This window comes from Mesoplodon mirus (genome assembly GCF_964341445.2).
Source record: "Mesoplodon mirus genome assembly, chromosome: 3".
In the NCBI taxonomy this organism is placed as follows: domain Eukaryota; kingdom Metazoa; phylum Chordata; class Mammalia; order Artiodactyla; family Ziphiidae; genus Mesoplodon; species Mesoplodon mirus.
Genome location: NC_138978.1, coordinates 31,320,084 through 31,339,632, shown reverse-complemented (window position 1 = coordinate 31,339,632; position 19,549 = coordinate 31,320,084). Strand labels below are relative to the sequence as shown.

At 39.9% G+C, this 19,549-nt stretch overlaps 1 protein-coding gene across 3 annotated transcripts in view; it reads left to right on the top strand.

The window, feature by feature from the left end:
* Positions 1 to 19,385: 19,385 nt before the first annotated feature.
* Positions 19,386 to 19,549, top strand: part of ZMYM6 (zinc finger MYM-type containing 6) — a 52,669-nt gene continuing 52,505 nt past the window's right edge. For all 3 annotated transcript variants that reach the window (XM_082615850.1, XM_082615854.1, XM_082615855.1), the window contains exon 1: positions 19,386 to 19,512. The gene's annotated coding sequence lies outside the window, so the exon portion shown is untranslated. The remainder of the gene's footprint in view (positions 19,513 to 19,549) is intronic.

The window sequence follows — 19,549 nt, the reverse complement described above, 5'->3', positions numbered from 1 at the left end:
CCACCCAGGCGCTGGGCTACTCTTCCGTCAATACGAAAAGGCAACCTTGCGAGTGGGTGAGCGGGCTGTTTAGATCCCTGACTCGGGACTAAGAGTTTAGCCCTGAAGCCCTATTTATTATAGGTGGCAGCCAGATGCGCACATTTCTTTTTTTATTTTTTAAAATAAATTTATTTATTTACTGTGTTTTTGGCTGTGTTGGGTCTTCGTTGCTGCGCACAGGATTTCTCTAGTTGCAGCGATCAGGCTTCTCATTGTGGTGGCTTCTCTTTGTTGGGGCGCACGGGCTTCAGTAGTTGTGGCTTGGGGGGCTCTAGAGTGCAGGCTCAGTAGTTGTGCGCACGGGCTAAGTTGCTCCGAGGCATGTGGGATCTTCCGGACCAGGGCTCGAACCCTTGTCCCCTGCATTGGCAGGCGGATTTTTAACCACTGTGCCACCAGGGACGCCCCAGATGTCCAACTCGAACTTTCAAATTACATGAGCCGTTAGGTTTTCTTTTGTACTTAACCTATGTTGACTTGGTTTTCTGTCACTTGCAGCACAAAGTCCTGTCTTTTTTTTTCTTTTTTAAAATAAATTTATTTATTTATTTTTGGCTGCGTTGGGTCTTCATTGCTGCACATGGGCTTTCTCTAGTTGCGGCGAGCAGGGGCTACTCGCGGGCTTCTCGTTGTGGTGGCTTCTCTTGTTGCGGAGCACGGGCTCTAGATGCGTGGGCTTCAGTAGTTGTGGCTTGCGGGCTCTAGACCACAGGGTCAGTAGTTGTGGCGCACGGGTTTAGTTGTTCCGTGGCTTGTGGGATCCTCCCAGACCAGGAATGGGACCCCTGTCCCCTGCATTGGCAGGCAGATTCTTAACCACTGTGCCACCAGGGAAGTCCACAAAATCCTGTCTTTTAATAAATGTACTCATGAGCAATTCCTAACAATAAATGTGTTTTACTTTCTAGGTTCATAAAATTTGTCTCACTCAGCAAGATAAAGCAGTTGAGCCTACAAGATGTTTAGGCTCCTGTTTCTTTTTCTTTTTTTTTCTTTTTTGCGGTACACGGGCCTCTCACTGTTGTGGCCTCTCCCGTTGCAGAGCACAGGCTCGGGACGCGCAGGCTCAGCAGCCATGGCCCACGGGCCCAGCCGCTCCACGGCATGTGGGATCTTCCCGGGCCGGGGCACGAACCCATGTCCCTTGCATTGGCAGGTGGACTCTCAACCACTGCGCCACCAGGGAAGCCCTAGGCTCCTGTTTCTAATGAATGACTCTTATGAGTAAAAAATATCCATGAGCTAAACCTTACCTTTTGTGTAGCAACTTTAAGAGAACTGGAGCAGTGAGTGCACACCCCTGCTTCTGTTAACAGGACTGAGGAAAAAGAAAAAAAACACTATAAAAGAAACTGAATCCTGGTTCTGGGTGAGGACTTCCATCGGGTGTGCAAACTGCTTGTTCATGGGGCAGTTATCTAATTTTTGAGATATTAATTTGTGTTATTTGTTGTACACTTTTCCTCCCTCGCATCATTATCTCAGGGATTTTAGTAGGACCAAAAGCAGAAGCTGTTGGAAGTCAAGAGCTGGTCTCGTGTTTTGTAAAAATTCAATCTGACTGAAAAGAGTATGAAAGTATCCAGGGAGGGAGGGAGAGAGAGACAGAGAGAGAGTTGTTTGGGGAGACAGGAGGCAGAGACATGCCCTAGAGGAAACCAAGGAAGAAAAGATTTCAGAAGTACAGGAAGAGGATGAAGGTCTATAGTTCTGTGATTTTAGGGGACCTGCAACATGTTCTTCAACTGCATTATGGGGAGAGTGCTGGACCCTGAGAGTAAGGAGTTACAACCTTGCCGAAGATACTCGTGATCAAGCCACTGGTCCTGATGAGAACCTGCAAACTGGGGCAATGGTCATCTCTGATGTAACCAGTCTGGACTACTGAGCTAATAGCTGCAGAGATTCCATGATGCTTTGGTGGCGAGTAAGACCCACCATGGGACCTATACATACCTCTGGTGGCATTCTTCTTGGGAACACCAATAATGACTGAGATTAAATTTTCTGCCAGTGTAGAAGCATGAGGTCTCAGATTTAGATTTAAGCTGATTATGAGAAAATAAGTAAGTTATTTCCTCCATACTTGCATATGCCCTAAAATTCATACCTGTTACTTTTGGATGAAGCATGGGAACCCAACTTGTTTCCTTGACTTACCTCTTTTAAATAAGTATCTAAAGAGAGAAGCCCAGTAGGAGTCAAGCCATAGTCCAAGAAAAGCCCTCAGGATCTCATCCATAATCAATGACATTCATACCCTTAGGAAAACACTTAGATATTAAGAGTATCCTGCTTTTGGCCCAAGAGTAGGAGTTCAGAGAGAATGGGAATTAATACCAAACTTTATTCTTTGTATTCTATGCACCCCCACCAAAACAGGCTTCATTTATTTTTTAAAGTCTAGTGCTAAAATTGCTTCATTGCATTATCCCATTTGGGTAGTATATCCATTTAGCATGCTTGTTTGCAAGTATTATATAACTCAACTTTAACAGGTTTAAACAATAAAGGCAATGCATTGAGTCATAAAATTGAACAGTATAGAAAGAGGATAGACTCAATACTTGTCTGGACTAGGTTGTATTTTTCTGTAATTCTCTCAGCTCTACCCTCTGTTTTTTTTTTAGTTGAAATATAGTTGACTTATGTACGTTAGTTTCAGGTGTATTACATAATGAAGCTCTGCCTTTTAAAAAAAATTTTAAACATCTTTATTGAAGTATAATTGCTTTACATTGTTGTGTTAGTTTCTGCTGTATAACAAAGTGAATCAACTATACATATACATGTATCCCCATATCCCTTCCCTCTTGTGTCTCCCTCCCACCCTCCCTATCCCACCCCTCTATGTGGTCACAAAGCACCAAGCTGATAGCTCTGCCTTTTTTTTTTTTTTTTCGGTACACGGGCGTCTCACTGTCGAGGCCTGTCCCATTGCGGAGCACAGGCTCCGGACGCGCAGGCTCAGTGGCCATGGCTCACGGGCCCAGCCGCTCCGCGGCATGTAGGATCTTCCCGGACCGGGGCACGAACCCGTGTCCCCTGCATCGGCAGGCGGACTCTCAACCACTGTGCCACCAGGGAAGCCCCAGCTCTGCCTTCTTTGATTGACTTTATTTTCAAGCTGGCCTCCTTCATGGTAGCAAGCTCATTACCATGGAGTATACTTTCTCATTCACAACCAGCTGGCCTATCTGGGATCTTGTGCTGATTTTGAACCAATTAGTGTGGTAAGGAGCCTAGGATACTGTTACTGAATTATACCAATCAGGGACAACCCTTGGAATTGAGTGGTAGTATCAGTCCTCTTTGAAGCACATGACTACCACACAGTGAGGACAGTTGGAATGGAGGATTGCATAAGTAGCATGATTTCAAATACATTTAAAAAAATAACTCACGGAAAGAAGATAAGGGAAAATACGCTAAATGTAAAGAATTGCTGTCTTTGAGACAATGAGACTGAGGGTAGATTTCTTTTTCCCTTACAACTTAAACTATTTATTTATTTATTTATTTATTTATTTATCTCCCCCACCACCCCAACCATAACCTTGTATCACTTTTTATAATGGGGAAAAAATCCTCATAAATTTGCTAGGAAAAAAAATCAAGAGTCAAAGAATGATGCAAAACAGTAGTGTGAGATTTCACCAGCTTGTGAGTAGTAGCTAACTGGCAATATGTGGAACAATGTGCCACAGGGAGAGTAGGAATGTGTCAATTCTGTTTGTCTCCTTGAAGAGCCCTTCTCCCTCCTCAAAGTTCTTTATGCTAAAAAAAATTTTTTAAAGCACCTTAATTATGCATCTCAGGACAATTATTTGAAATATATTTTAGATTTTATCTGCTGGTTATCACACAAACAAACTCAGATGAAACTCTTTGTGTGAGTCTTGCTCTGCATCTCTGCCTCACATGCACTTTCTCTGTTTCTGAAACTGGGTGTCTTTGCCTCTTACATCTCATTTCCTAGCACTTAACACAATAGTGGACAGGGAGTCACTCGATAAATGTTTGTTTAATGAATGGATCAGTGAATGTATCATTTCTGCCTCAGGATGTCTTTGTTTCTATTTCTCATTGTCACTGTCTCTGGACTATGAATCCAAATGACCAAATACTAAATAAATTCACCTTGAAATTGGCTTATTTTTTTCAGCTGATATTAAATCTTACAGGGGCCTGGCATTTGGCACTGTTCCCCAGTGTTTCCATTATGACCTCCGTGGAACTCTTGGAGTCACTTAATCTGGGCCAACCTAGTTGGTAATATCTGAAATAATAGTATTCTTTTCCTGCTAGCTCATCTTCCCATTTTAAAATCAGCATATAGCAATACTATCTTTGGAGTCAGACAGCCCATGTGTAAATTCTGGCTATCTCATTTACTAGTTGAATGACCCTGGGCATTAACCTGTGTGAGCCTCAGTTTCCTCATGTGTAAAATGGAAATGGCAATAATACTTTATGGGGTTGCTGAGGAGATCAAATGGGACAATGTATATAAAGCATAATATCTGCCCAAAAGTAAGTGCTGAATATCGGTAATTATTATTATTAATTAACAGATATCTGTTGAGTGTTGTTTACGTGACAGGCACTATACTAGATGGTGGGGATTAAAAAAAGCACCAAGATAGACACAAATTCCTGCCTTCTTGGAGCTGTTCTAGTGGGGGATTTTGACATGTAAATAGGTATTACCAACATGACCCTATGAGTGTGGAAGTATGGGATGCTGGGAGGCCCATAAAAGTTCCCATCTAGCTCACTCTTGGAGGTCAAGGAAGGCTTCCAGGAGAAAATAACATAAAAGTTGATATAAGAAGTCTGAGTAGGACTTAACCAGGCAAAGAGAAGGGGGAAGAGTATTCTAGGAACAGCCTGTTCAAAGGCTGAGGCAAGAAAGAGCTTGAAGCATTTGAGGAATTGAAATAAATTCAGTATTATTGAAGCCTATTATACAAAGTGGAAGGAGTAGCTAGGATTGAGGCTGGAAGTAGATGGGGGTCACATCATGTTGGACCTTATAAACTAGGTTAGGGAGTGGCAAGGGTAGTGGGAAGACAAAAGAATTTTAATCAAGGAAGTTACTTGATCAGATTTACACTTTAGAAAAATTGCTTTGGCTGCTGCTGTTGGGGGTAAGGGTAGGAAGGACAGAATACCTGTAGGTACAGAGACCACTTCTGAAGACCAATTCAGAGACTGACTGATGTAGTAATCCAAATCAGAGATGATGGTAGTCTGACCCGGGTGTAGAAGTGGGGATGGAGAAAAAAGGACCTATTAAAGAGATGTTTAAGAGAAAATCACTGTGGATTAGTATGAGATGAAGGAGTTAAGCATGATGATCAGAAAACCTGGTGGGGAATTCCCTGGCAGTCCAGTGGTTAGGACTTCGCACTTCCACTGCCAGTTGCGGGGGGGCGGTGGTGGTGGAAAGAAAACCTGGTGGATGGTGGTATCATTCCATGAAATAGGGAACACAGGAGAAGGAGAAGTAGTTGAGGGGGTGGGGCACTGGGGCAAATAATGGGTGCAGTTTTAGATTTGTTGAACTTCAGGTCCTATGGAATACCCAAAGGAAACTATTTAATAGGCAGCTGGAACAGTTCAGAAGAAATATCTGGGAAAGAGTTATAGCATTGGGTCATCACAGTGTTGATGATTATAGCCACAGAAGTGGGTGATGAGAGTACACTTATTGTGGGTACAATGAGGTGAAAAGAAGACCAAAGAGAGAGGCCTTGAGGAGCACTGATAATTTAAAAATTAGTACAGATATGGGAACATAGGAAAGAGATTAAAAAGAAATGACCAAGGCGTACGAGAATATGGTATCACAAAGCAGTGAATATGGTATCATAGCAGTGAATTGAAGAGTGGGTGTGATATGAAGAAATGAAAACAGTGAGTATAATCAGCTCTTCCAAGAGGTGTGTTGTTATGACAAAGAAGATAAAGTGGTAGCTGGTGAGACACTCCCTCCTTTGTAATTGGAGGAAAGAAAGAATGGTTGGTATAATTGCAGAAAACCTTGTGAGTTTGGTGCCAGGAACTGAAGTTCTTATTTAATGGCTTCTATGGTATTTTCTCTGTGAACTAAGAGGTCAGGTCATCTGCCATGAGTGAGATGAAAGGGTCACAGATTTGAAGAGAAGGGAGAAACTCTGAATAGTCATTGTGAAGAATGAAAGAGAGAACTGACAAAAAAGGCATGGGAAGATTTCTGAACAATACCATTAGCACAGTTGAGGTTGAGGAACTTGAATGTATATTCGTGCCAGCCTGGTAGGCTGTATAATTTTTTACTAACAATAGTAAGCAGCCCAGCTGTAGGCATGGAGAAGTTGATTCAGGGTTGTTTTTTTCAGGTAGGTACAACAGAAGGGCCACAGGAGAAAGGTGAGCATATTGGCAAGTGACTAGTACAAAAATCTAAAAGGAAGAGAAGACAGTGGAAGGTTAATAGGATGAAAATAGACTGATTAAGGAACAGATGTCTTCATAAGATAGAAATATAGCTTTAGAGAGAGAAATTGAGTGAGAAAATAGAAAAGATAGAAGGCTGTAGTCAGAAAGTGGGATATCTTAATATATTATTTCAGAGGTGGAGCAAATTTAGGTGGTTGAAGGATTCAGGTTGTGGCCATTGGATGTGATGTTTCCATGATTTTGGTTACAAACATCTGGTCAATTGCATAGTATTCTATTATGTCTGGTATGTAAAGAGTGCACAGGTTGAGTTAACTTCTCTTTCCTTGTGCTCCCAGAGTATCTCTTCTGTAAAACCACACTGTAGACTAAATATCTGTTTGGTTGTCTGTCCTTCTTCTCAGAAAGTGTATGTGCCAGGGCTTCCCTGGTGGCGCAGTGGTTGAGAGTCCGCCTGTCGATGCAGGGGACATGGGTTCGTGCCCCGGTCTGGGAGGATCCCACATGCCGCGGAGCAGCTGGGCCCGTGAGCCATGGCCGCTGAGCCTGCGTGTCCGGAGCCTGTGCTCCGCAACGGGAGAGGCCACAACAGTGAGAGGCCTGCGTACAAAAAAAAAAAAAAAAAAAAAAGAAAGTGTATGTGCCACAGTTTCCCTATTCTTTCAACCAACCCTTCATTCCAGTCCCCTATTTATTACATTCCCTTCTTCCTAAGGAATCGTAAAAGCATATTATCTACTTTGTGACTTATGATTCAGTATTTGCAGGCTCAGCGGCCATGGCTCACGGGCCCAGCCGCTCCGCGGCATGTGGGATCTTCCCGGACCAGGGCTCGAACCCATGTCCCCTGCATCGGCAGGCGGACTCTCAACCACTGCACCACCAGGGAAGCCCATGATTCAGTATTTTTGATGGATTCTTTTACATCCAGGGGACTTTTGTGCCTGGGGAGGAACACTCACAGCTATTTGTTTGTTGCTTAACACCCAATTTACTAAAGTCATATTTCTAATAAACAATATGTTGAAATCATTTTTTTCTTGAGCATTAAACATGGAATACACGTTTGATTACTTTTAACTTCCTTAAACAATTTAAACTGAGGTTACAAATTTAATATGGCTGATACTTTATTTATTTATTTATTTTTGGCTGCGTTGGGTCTTCCTTGCTGCGCGCGGTCTTTATCTAGTTGCAGCGAGCGGGGGCTACTCTTCGTTGTGGTGCGCGAGCTTCTCATTGCGGTGGCTTCTCTTGTTGCAGAGCATGGGCTCTAGGCATGCGGGCTTCAGTAGTTGTGGCTTGTGGGCTCTAGAGTGCAGGCTCTGTAGTTATGGTGCACAGGCTTAGTTGCTCCATGGCATGTGGGATCTTCCTGGGCCAGGGCTTGAACCCATGTCCCCTGCATTGGCAGGCAGATTCTTAACCACTGCACCACCAGGGAAGTCCCTGGCTGATACTTTTGAATATCTCATATGCCTTAAAAATCAGCAAAGCCTGTACAAATGCAAAGATTACACAATTGACTAAACTTATATTTAACATATTCAATGCCGTAGGTTAAATATTACTGCATTATTTTTGCACTGTTTTTATACCTCTTAAGTTTATACCTATATTATACCTATACTTTGTTATCTTCTTAACGTTTCAGTAATATTATTTTAAATATCTGGGATTTCAGAAATATTACCAAATTCAATAGAAAAATAAATGCAATTTTAGACCAGTTGAGGTTCTGGGATCTGCGATACCAACTAATTCTTTCTTAGTTGGGATTTAAGACCTAGTTTTGCTGTTCAAGGTAATTTAGACTAACTTAAAACCCCTTTTTTAAGTAATAAAATTAAAAAAATATCATAAGACATAACTCTCTGTCATCCTTATGGTTTTTAATTTTCGAAGCTTAGTGTCTATACTGGAAACTTTGTAAGCCCTAAGTTTTGCATGATCAATAATAGTCCCTAATCAATCATCCTGCCATTACATAACATCATTCTGCTTGAAAACTTAGGTATTTCTAACCAGTATTTTATTATAAGTAGTAGGGCCATTTAGTTGTTTTATCACCTGAGAGATGAAAGTTTGATTCCCTTTTCTCATCTTTAGAATATCTGTTGAACTCTATTTTACTTGCTTACTGGTGCTGAGTGACTGCTGGACTGTCTTTTATCTGGTCGTGATAATTTTATGAAATCACTTGTGCTGATGGCTCCTTTCTATACTTGGTACTTTTTTTTTTTAACATCTTTATTGGAGTATAATTGCTCTACAATGGTGTGTTAGTTTTTGCTTTATTTTTTTAAGTTTAATTTTATTTTTTTTCTGCTTTATAACAAATTTAATCAGTTATACATATACATATGTTCCCATATCCCCTCCCTTTTGCGTCTCCCTCCCACCCTCCCTATCCCACCCCTCCAGGCAGTCACAAAGCACCGAGCTGATCTCCCTGTGCTATGCGGCTGCTTCCCACTAGCTATCTACCTTACGTTTGGTAGTATATATATGTCCATGCCGCTCTTTCGCTTTGTCACAGCTTACCCTTCCCCCTCCCCATATCCTCAAGTCCATTCTCTAGTAGGTCTGTGTCTTTATTCCTGTCTTACCCCTATGTTCTTCATGACATTTTTTTCCTTAAATTCCATATATATGTGTCAGCATACAGTATTTGTCTTTCTCTTTCTGACTTACTTCACTCTGTATGACAGACTCTAGGTCCATCCACCTCATTACAAATAGCTCAATTTTGTTTCTTTTTATGGCTGAGAAATATTCCATTGTATATATGTGCCACATCTTCTTTATCCATTCATCCGATGATGGACACTTAGGTTGTTTCCATCTCCTGGCTATTGTAAATAGAGCTGCAGTGAACATTTTGGTACATGACTCTTTTTGAATTATGGTTTTCTCAGGGTATATGCCCAGTAGTGGGATTGCTGGGTCATATGGTAGTTCTATTTGTAGTTTTTTAAGGAACCTCCATACCGTTCTCCATAGTGGCTGTACCAATTCACATTCCCACCAGCAGTGCAAGAGTGTTCCCTTTTTCCCACACCCTCTCCAGCATTTATTGTTTCTAGATTTTTTGATGATGGCCATTCTGACTGGTGTGAGATGATATCTCATTGTAGTTTTGATTTGCATTTCTCTAATGAGTAAAGATGTTGAGCATCCTTTCATGTGTTTGTTGGCAGTCTGTATATCTTCTGTGGAGAAATGTCTATTTAGGTCTTCTGCCCATTTTTGGATTGGGTTGTTTGTTTTTTTGTTATTGAGCTGCATGAGCTGCTTATAAATTTTGGAGATTAATCCTTTGTCAGTTGCTTCATTTGCAAATATTTTCTCCCATTCTGAGGGTTGTCTTTTGGTCTTGTTCATGGTTTCCTTTGCTGTGCAAAAGCTTTGAAGTTTCATTAGGTCCCATGTGTTTATTTTTGTCTTTATTTCCATTTCTCTAGGAGGTGGGTCAAAAAGGATCTTGCTGTGATTTATGTCATAGAGTGTTCTGCCTATGTTTTCCTCTAAGAGTTTGATAGTGTCTGGCCTTACATTTAGGTCTTTAATCCATTTTGAGCTTATTTTTGTGTATGGTGTTAGGGAGTGATCTAATCTCATACTTCCACATGTCCCTGTCCAGTTTTCCCAGCACCACTTATTGAAGAGACTGTCCTTTCTCCACTGTACATTCCTGCCTCCTTTATCAAAGATAAGGTGACCATATGTGTGTGGGTTTATCTCTGAGCTTTCTATCCTGTTCCATTGATCTATCTTTCTGTTTTTGTGCCAGTACCATACTGTCTTGATTACTGTAGCTTTGTAGTATAGTCTGAAGTCAGGGAGCCTGATTTCTCCAGCTCCATTTTTTGTTCTCAAGATTGCTTTGGCTATTCGGGGTCTTTTGTGTTTCCATACAAATTGTGAAATTGTTTGTTCTAGTTCTGTGAAAAATGCCAGTGGTAGTTTGATAGGGATTGCATTGAATCTGTAGATTGCTTTGGGTAGTAGAGTCATTTTCACAATGTTGATTCTTCCAATCCAAGAACATGGTACATCTCTCCATCTATTTGTATCATCTTTAATTTCTTTCATCAGTGTCTTATAATTTTCTGCATACAGGTTATACTTGGTACTTTTAATTTTTTTAATTTTTTAAAAAAATATTTATTTATTTGGTTGCGCTGGGTCTTAGTTGTGGCAGGTGGGCTCCTTAGTTGTGGCTTGCCGGCTCCTTAGTTGCAGTAGGCGGGCTCCTTAGTTACAGCTCAAAGGCTCCTTAGTTGTGGCATGCAAACTTTTTTTTTTTTACATCTTTATTGGAGCATAATTGCTTTACAATGGTGTATTAGTTTCTGCTTTATAACAAAGTGAATCAGTTATACATATACATATGTTCCCATATCGCTTCCCTCTTGCATCACCCTTCCTCCCACCCTCTGTATCCCACCGCTCTAGGTGGTCACAAAGCACCGAGCTATCTCCCTGTGCTATGCGGCTGCTTCCCACTAGCTATCTATTTTACGTTTGGTAGTGTATATATGTCCATGCCACTCTCTCACTTTGTCACAGCTTACCCTTCCCCCTCCCCATATCCTCAAGTCCATTCTCTAGTAGGTCTGTGTCTTTATTCCCGTCTTACCCCTAGGTTCTTCATAACATTTTTTCCCCTTAGATTCCATATATGTGTTAGCATACAGTATTTGTCTTTCTCTTTCTGACTTACTTCACTCTGTATGACAGACTCTAGGTCCATCCACCTCACTGTAAATAACTCAATTTCGTTTCTTTTTATGGCTGAGTAATATTCCATTGTATATATGTGCCACATCTTCTTTATCTATTCATCTGTTGATGGACACTTAGGTTGCTTCCATGTCCTGGCTATTGTAAATAGAGCTGCAATGGACATTGTGGTACATGACTCTTTTTGAATTATGATTTTCTCAGGGTATATGCCCAGTAGTGGGATTGCTGGGTCATATGGTAGTTCTATTTGTAGTTTTTTAAGGAACCTCCATACTGTTCTCCATAGTGGCTGTACCAATTCACATTCCCACCAGCAGTGCAGCATGCATGTCCCCCTGACCAGGGATCGAACCCGGGCCCCCTGCATTGGGAGCGTGGAGTTTTATCCACTGTACCACCAGGGAAGTCCCCTACTTGGTACTTTTTAAAGGTGCTTTGGCTTATTCATAAATTTTTGGTTCATTTTTACTTGCTTGCATATATATATATATATATATATATATATATATATATATACACACACACACAGACACATACATACATAGAACATAAACATAAGTAAATTATATGCAGATATATTTAAATCAACATACCCTTTACAGAAGAAAAAATACATGTGCATTCACACCTCTACTTGCAGATACACATATAACCCATTATTAATGGTATAATATTGTATTCACCCTTTTATTGTATTAAAGCTATTTTTCTCTTTTCAGTCTTAGTATGGATGCATAACCTTTATAGATTTGACTTATTCCAATTAACCCAAATTATGATGTTTTACAATCAAATTATTACAAGTTGGTCAGAAGAAAACATAGGCATAAATCATAGCAATATTTTTTGGATGTCTCCTAAGGCAAAAGAAACAAGAGCAAAAATAAACAAATGAGACCAAATTAGACTTAAAAACGTTTGCACAGCAAAGGAATCCATCAACAGTGAGAAGACAACATACTGAATGGGAGAAAATATTTGCAAATGATATGACTGATAGGGGTTAATATTGAAAATATACAAACAGCTCATACAACTCAGTATCAAAAAGAACAAAACAAACCAACAAGCTGGTTAAAAAATAGGCAGAAGAACTGAACAGACATTTTTCTGAAAAATATACATCAGATGGCCAAAAGACACATGAAAAGATATTCAACATTGCTAACAGTCAGAGAAATGCAAATCAAAACCACAATGAGATATTACCTCACACCTGTCAGAATGACTAGCATCAAAAAGTCTACAAATAACAGATATTGGTGAGGATGTGAAGAAAAGGGAACCCTAGCACACTGTTGGTGGGAATGTAAATTGGTGCACCCACTATGGAAAACAGTGTGGAGGTTCCTCAACTAAAAACGGAACTACTATATGATCCAGCAATTCCAATCCTTTGGTTATATATATGAAGAAAATGAAAACACTAATTCGAAAACATACATGCACCTCAAAGTCTATAGCAGCATTATTTACAATTACCTAAGTGTCCATCAACAGATGAATGGATAAAGAAAATGTGGTATATATATACAATGGATTATTACTCAGCCATAAAAAAGAATGAAATTCTTGGGAATTTCCTGGTGGTCTGTGGTTAGGACTCAGTGCTTTCACTGCTGGGGCCCAGGTTCGATCACTGGTGGGGGGGCTAAGATCCCATAAGCTGTGTGGCATGGCAAAACAAAAAGAAAAACAAAAACAAAAAGCCCTAACCAGTAGGGAAATTGAATTAGTAATAATAAGAAAATCCTCAACAAAGAAAAGCCTAGGACCATATGTCATCACTGATGATGAAAAAAAGAATGGAATTCTTCCATTTGCAATGACATAGATAGACCTAGAGGATATGATGTTTAGTGAAATAAGTCAAAGAAAGTCAGACAAATACTGTGTGTTATCACTCACATGTGGAACCTGAAAAATAAAACAAACAAATGAATACAAGAAAACAAAAACAGACTCACATTTATAGACAACAAACTAGTGGCTACCAGTGGGGAGAGGGAATGGGGGAGAGACAAGATAGGGGTAGGGAATTAAGAGACACAAACTGAAAAGTAAATAATTTGAAATAAAATAAAATAAAATAAAATAATTGCAAGTTGGTCAGTGAGCACATCTTTAAGCTTTGGTCTTTTAGCTCTGCCCCTGACATCCTTGAAACACTCTTTCTTGACACAACAGAATGTTCCAAAGCCATACTGATTTTTCTCCTGCCCCATAGAATCATCTATTCTGCAATGAGTTCCAGATTCTTTTGGTGGGAAAAAACCACCAGAGACCAAATTTAGGTTTCAAGGGTGTACACAAGAGTAAATGTTGGGCAAAAATATTAGAGCTGCTATTGGGCCTCTTTTAGTATTGAAAAACCTGGGAAAATATATGTATTTTAAGCTTATGACAAATCTGTAGTCATCAAAACAACATGGTACTGACATAAGTATTGACATATAGGTCAATGGAAAAAAAATTGTGAGACCAGAAATAAACCTTCACATCAATTCATTTCCACAAGCATTCCAACATAATTCAGTGGGGGAAAGAACAGTCTTTGTAACAAATGGGGATGCGATAACTGTTATCCACATACAAAAGAATGAAGTTGGACCCCCTACCTCACACTATATACAAAATTAACTCAAAATAGATCAAGATCTAAATGTAAGAGCTAAAACTATAAAATCCTTGAAGAAGACATAGACTTAAATCTCTGTGACACTGGATTAGGCAATGGTTTCTTAGATATGACCCTGAAAAGCACAAGCAACAGAAGAAAATAAATTGGACATCAGCAAAATTAAAGATTCCATCAAGAGAGTAAAAATGCAACCCACAGAATGGGATAAAATCTTTGCAAATCACATATCTGATAGGGGCATTGCAATAAGAATATATAAAGAACTTTTATATCTCAATAACAAAAAGACAAGCCAGTTAATGGACAAATGATCTGAATAGACATTTCTCCAAAGAAGATCAACAATTGGCCAATAAGCACATGAAAATATGCTCAACATCATTAGTCATCAGGGAAATGCAAATTAAAACCACAATGAGATACAACTCCACACCCACTAAGACAGCTATCAGCAAAAAGAGAGATAATAATAAATGTTTAGAGGATGAGGAGAAAATGAAACTCTCATACACTGCTAGAGGGAATGCAAAAAAGGTACACCACTTTGGAAAACAATCTCAAGTGGTTAAACACAGACCTACCATATAATTTAGCAATGCCATTCTTAGGTATATACCCAAGAGAAATAAAAACCTATGTCCACATAAGAACTTGCACCTGATTGTACATAGCAGCATTATTCATTATAATCAAAAGTCCATTAAATGATAAATGGATAAATAAAATATGGTAATCCATCCATATTAATTGGCAATAAGAATAAAATACTGATACATGCTGTAATGTGGATGAACCTTGAAAACATGCTAAGTGAAAGAAGTCAGTCACAAAAGACCACATATTGTATGATTCTATTTATAAAAAATGTTTAGAATAGGCAAATCTATAGAGAAATAAATTAGACTGGTAGTTGACTAAGAGTTGGGAGGAATTGAGGAGTAATGGCTAATAGATACAGGGTTTCTTTTTGGGGTGATGAAAATGTTCTGATATTGATTGTGGTAATGGTTGCACAATTTTGTGAATACACAAAATCCATTGAATTGTACATTTTATTTATTTATTTATTTATTTATTTGGCTGTGCCGTGTGGCATGTGGCATCTTACTTCCCCAACCAGGGATCGAACTTGTGCCCCTGCAGTGGGAGCGCAAAGTCTTAACCACTGGACCGCTAGGGAAGTCCCGAATTGTACACTTTAAATGGGTATATTGTATGGTATGTGAATTATATCTTAATAAAGCTATTACATTTTTTAAAAAAAGAAACCCATTCTGTGAGAGCCACTTACAAGATACGCCCTATCTATCTATCTATCTATCTATCTATCTATTTATTTATTTATGGCTGTGTTGGGTCTTCGTTTCTGTGCGAGGGCTTTCTCTAGTTGCGGCGAGCAGGGGCCACTCTTCATCGTGGTGCACGGGCCTCTCACTGTCACGGCCTCTCTTGTTGCAGAGCACAGGCTCCAGACGTGCAGGCTCAGTAGTTGTGGCTCACGGGCCCAGTTGCCCCGCGGCATGTGGGATCTTCCCGGACCAGGGCTCGAACCCGTGTCCCCTGCATTGGCGGGTGGATTCTTAACCACTGCGCCACCAGGGAAGCCCATGCCAACTCTTAGTTGCGGCATGTGGGATCTAGTTCCCTGACCCGGGATCGAACCCAGGCCCCCTACATTGGGAGCATGGAGTCTTAGCCACTCGACCACCAGGGAAGTCCCTTGCCATTTCTTATTTTGATGATATTGTGCTAGCTGGAGAGACTGTCCTGGACCCTTTATATTTTGTCTAATTTCTGCTTGAAAACAAAATCGTTCCTTCTTTAGCTTATTTCTCTTTTACAATACCTTATCACAGATGGTTAAAATAAATCAATAGGCACTTTTAGTACTCTTTCTGGAAATCCCCTAATCTAGGTCTACAAGTTCATTAAGTACATTTTCTATCTTCTACATTAGTACAGGTGGCAGCACTGCCAAACATTTTGTCACTACATAACACTGGTTAGTCTTTTTCTAGCCTCCAATAACAATTTCTTGACTGCTCTTCCAGACTCCACTAACAGTTTCCTTGCTGTCTTTCCAGACCCTGCCTGCTGCCTGGTCCCAAAGCCAATGTTGTATGTTTTAGGTTTTAGTATTGGCAGTACTCGACTTCTAGATATTAATTCTGGAACAGATACCTATTGCTAGATAACAAAGCACCCCAAAAGTTATTTACTTAAAACAAAAACCATTTACTTATTTGTGATTCTACAATATGGGCTTAGTTAGGCAATTCTTCTGCCTGGGCTTGCTCTTGAAGCTCCAGTCAGCTAGCAACCTGGAGGATCTAAGATGGTTCCACTCACAAGTATGGGGCCTTGGTGCTGGCCATGGGGCCACTCTTTGCATGACTTTTCATCATTCAGTAGTTTAACCCATCTAACTTTGATATGTTGTAGGAATGTTCCAAGAAAGTAAAAGCAGAAGATGTGGGACTTCTCTGGTGGCACAGTGGTTAAGAATCTGCCTGCCAATGCAGGGGACACAGGTTTGAGCCCTGGTCTGGGAAGATCCCACATGCAGCGGAGCAACTAAACCCGTGTGGCACAACTACTGAGCCTGCGTTCTAGAGCCCATGAGCCACAACTACTGAGGCTGTGTGCCACAACTACTGAAGCCCGCGGGCCTGGAGCCTGTGCTCCACAACAAGAGAAGCCACCTCAATGAGAAGCCCGCACACCACAACAAAGAGTAGCTCCCACTTGCTGCAACTAGAGAAAGCTCATGTGCAGCAACAAAGACCCAATGCAGCCAAAAGAAAAACCAGAAGCTGCAAGGACTATAAGGCCTATGCTTGAGAATTCACATGACATCGGTTCTGTAATATTCTATAAGTCAAGGTAATTCACAAGGCCCAACCCAGAAACAAGGGGTAGGGAAATAGACTCCCTTTCTTGATGGGAGGAGTTGCAAACAATACAACATATTTGACCCCCTACAGGTGACTGCAAAAATTCTAAAGCAAATATAGTATTTAATGATTTTATGTTGAAAGCAACATAGCAGGAAGAAGATACAGATGTCCAATGTCACTATTTCCATTTAACACATTGCTAGAGGTTTTAGCCAGCACAATAATGCAAGAAAATTAAATAAATAAAAGTCATCTGCTTGGAAAGGAAGAGATGATTTGTCATTATTCTCTATATAGTTGGAAAACTAAAAAGTTTTTTTAAAATATATAGATAAACTGTTAGAATTAATAAATGAATTTAGCAACTGTGCTGGCTTCAAGACCAACATACAAAAGTCAATTGTAGTTCTACAATTGAAATGAACTATTAGAAAATGAAATTTTACCATTTAAAATGACATAAAATATCAAAGATCCAGAAAAAAATCTGAAAAGGATGTTAGCTCTCTATACTTAAAAACTATAAAACATTATTAAATTACAGGCATTTAAATAAATGGAGAGATATACCATTTTCATGGATTGGAGGAGTCAACCCTATATAATGCTGTCTTAGTTTCCTGGGCCTGCTGTCATAAAATGCTACTAATAAAAATTTATTGTCTCATAGTTTGGGAGGCTTGATGGCTAAAATCAAGGTTTCAGTAGGGCCATTATCTCTTTGAAATCTGTATGGGAGAATCTTTCCTTACCTCTTCTAATTTCTTGTGTTTAACACCAATCCTTGACATTCCTCGGCTTGCAGTTGCAGCACTTCAGTCTCTGCCCCAATTGTCAACTGGTGCTCTCCCTTCATGTGTCCATCTCTACATCTCCTCTCCTTATAAGGACACCTGTCATACTTGATTAAGGCCAACCCTACTCCAATATGACCTTGTCTTAAATAATTACATCTGCAACAACCGTATTCCCAAATAAGGTCACATTCTGAGGGTTAGTACTTTAACATATCTTTTTGGGGGAAACAATTCAACACAGTGAATAACAAATGGCAATTCTCCAAAACAGGTCTACAGCCTTAGTGTAATACTAAACAAAATCCTAGCTGATTCTAAAATTTATAAGGAAAATTTTGTCCCATTTGGCAAGATGATTCTAAAATGTATATGAATATGCAAAGGACCAAGAAAAGCCAAGACAGTCTTGAAGAACATAATGGGACAAAGGGCTTTTTCTACCAGATATCAAGATTTATTATAAAGCTACTACAGAAATAAAGACAGTGTGGTATTTCCACAAAAACAGACAAAAGGAATAGATTACATAGTCTTCAAACAAACCTGCATTTATAGACAACTTATATATATACAGGTGATGATAAAGAACGGTGGGGGAAAGCACAAACTTTTAAACAACAGCACTTAATCAGTTTAACATTCACATGGAAAAAATGAAATCTGACTTACTTCACACCATACAGAAGATACAACTTCAGATGGATTGTAGATCTAAATAAGAAAGACAAAGTAATAGCAATTCCATAAGTCAATCAGAACCTTTGGTAGGAAAATATTTCTTGACAGGACACAAGAAACACTAAGCATAAAGGTCTTTTATGTTCATCAAAGGACACCAGAATTTATATCCATAAGAAAATGGCAGACAGTCCAATACAAAAATGAGTAAGAGACTTGAACAGGCACTTCATAAAATAGGCTATCCAGATATCGAAAAACATGAAAATGGGTTCAACCTCATTAGAAATCTGGGAAATCCAAATTAAAATCACAACGAGATACCACTATACCCCCACCAGAATGGTTAAAATAAAAAAGATGTACAGTAGTAATTACTGGCAAGGATGTGGGGCAAATGGAATTCTTATAAATGGCTGGTGGAAGTACAAACTGAAACAACCACTTTCTAAAGTTGTTTGAAATTATCCACTTAAGTTTCATATATACACAACAAGCAATTTCACTGCTAGGTATAAACCTAGCATATGTGTCACAAGAGGCAGGAATGTTCACAGCACTATTATTCCTAATGGCCCAAAATTGGAAATAACTCAAATGTCCATCAGAAGTAAACAGTTAAACTGTAGCGCATTCATAAAGTGGAATACTATACAGCAGTCAAAACAAATAAATGACAGCCTCATAGATCATAGATGTATCTCCAAAACAATGTTGAATGAAAACACATGAAATCTTGACTTTGAACAAGTTGATGTCTTCATTTACAGCTCCTAGACAAAAATTGTACCTCTTGGAGTTGTGGTGAGCATTAAGTGGAAAGATTCATATCAAGAGTTTACCAAACACTTGGCTTAATAAATATCAGCTATTATTTATTCATGTTCTCTTGGCAGGTCACCTTTCCAGACATGGGCAATAAAGAATGGTGCAGGGCACTTAACAGCGTCATCTTACGCCCCTTAGTTTCCTCCCAACCTCTTCCTCTATCTTCTCACCATTGGGTTTTGGTCTCTTTAAGAAGTCAACCATAACTGAGGAAAGAGGAACGCTGGGAAATCCACTTAGCTCAGGTCTGGAGCATAATGGGAAAGGGGGCGGAGACCAGGGTTGCGCACGCGCAGTTGTCCGGGTGTTGCGTTGCGATGGATGAGGCCGAAAAATTCCCGTAAGAGAAAATAATCATCGTCCCAGCGTGGGGGCCTTGGGTTCTACTCCCCCTTCACCGGTCGGTGCTCCCCGGGAGCAGGGAAGCCACCAGAAGGTGAGCGCGGCCGGTAGCAGCGGGAGGGGCCGCGTGG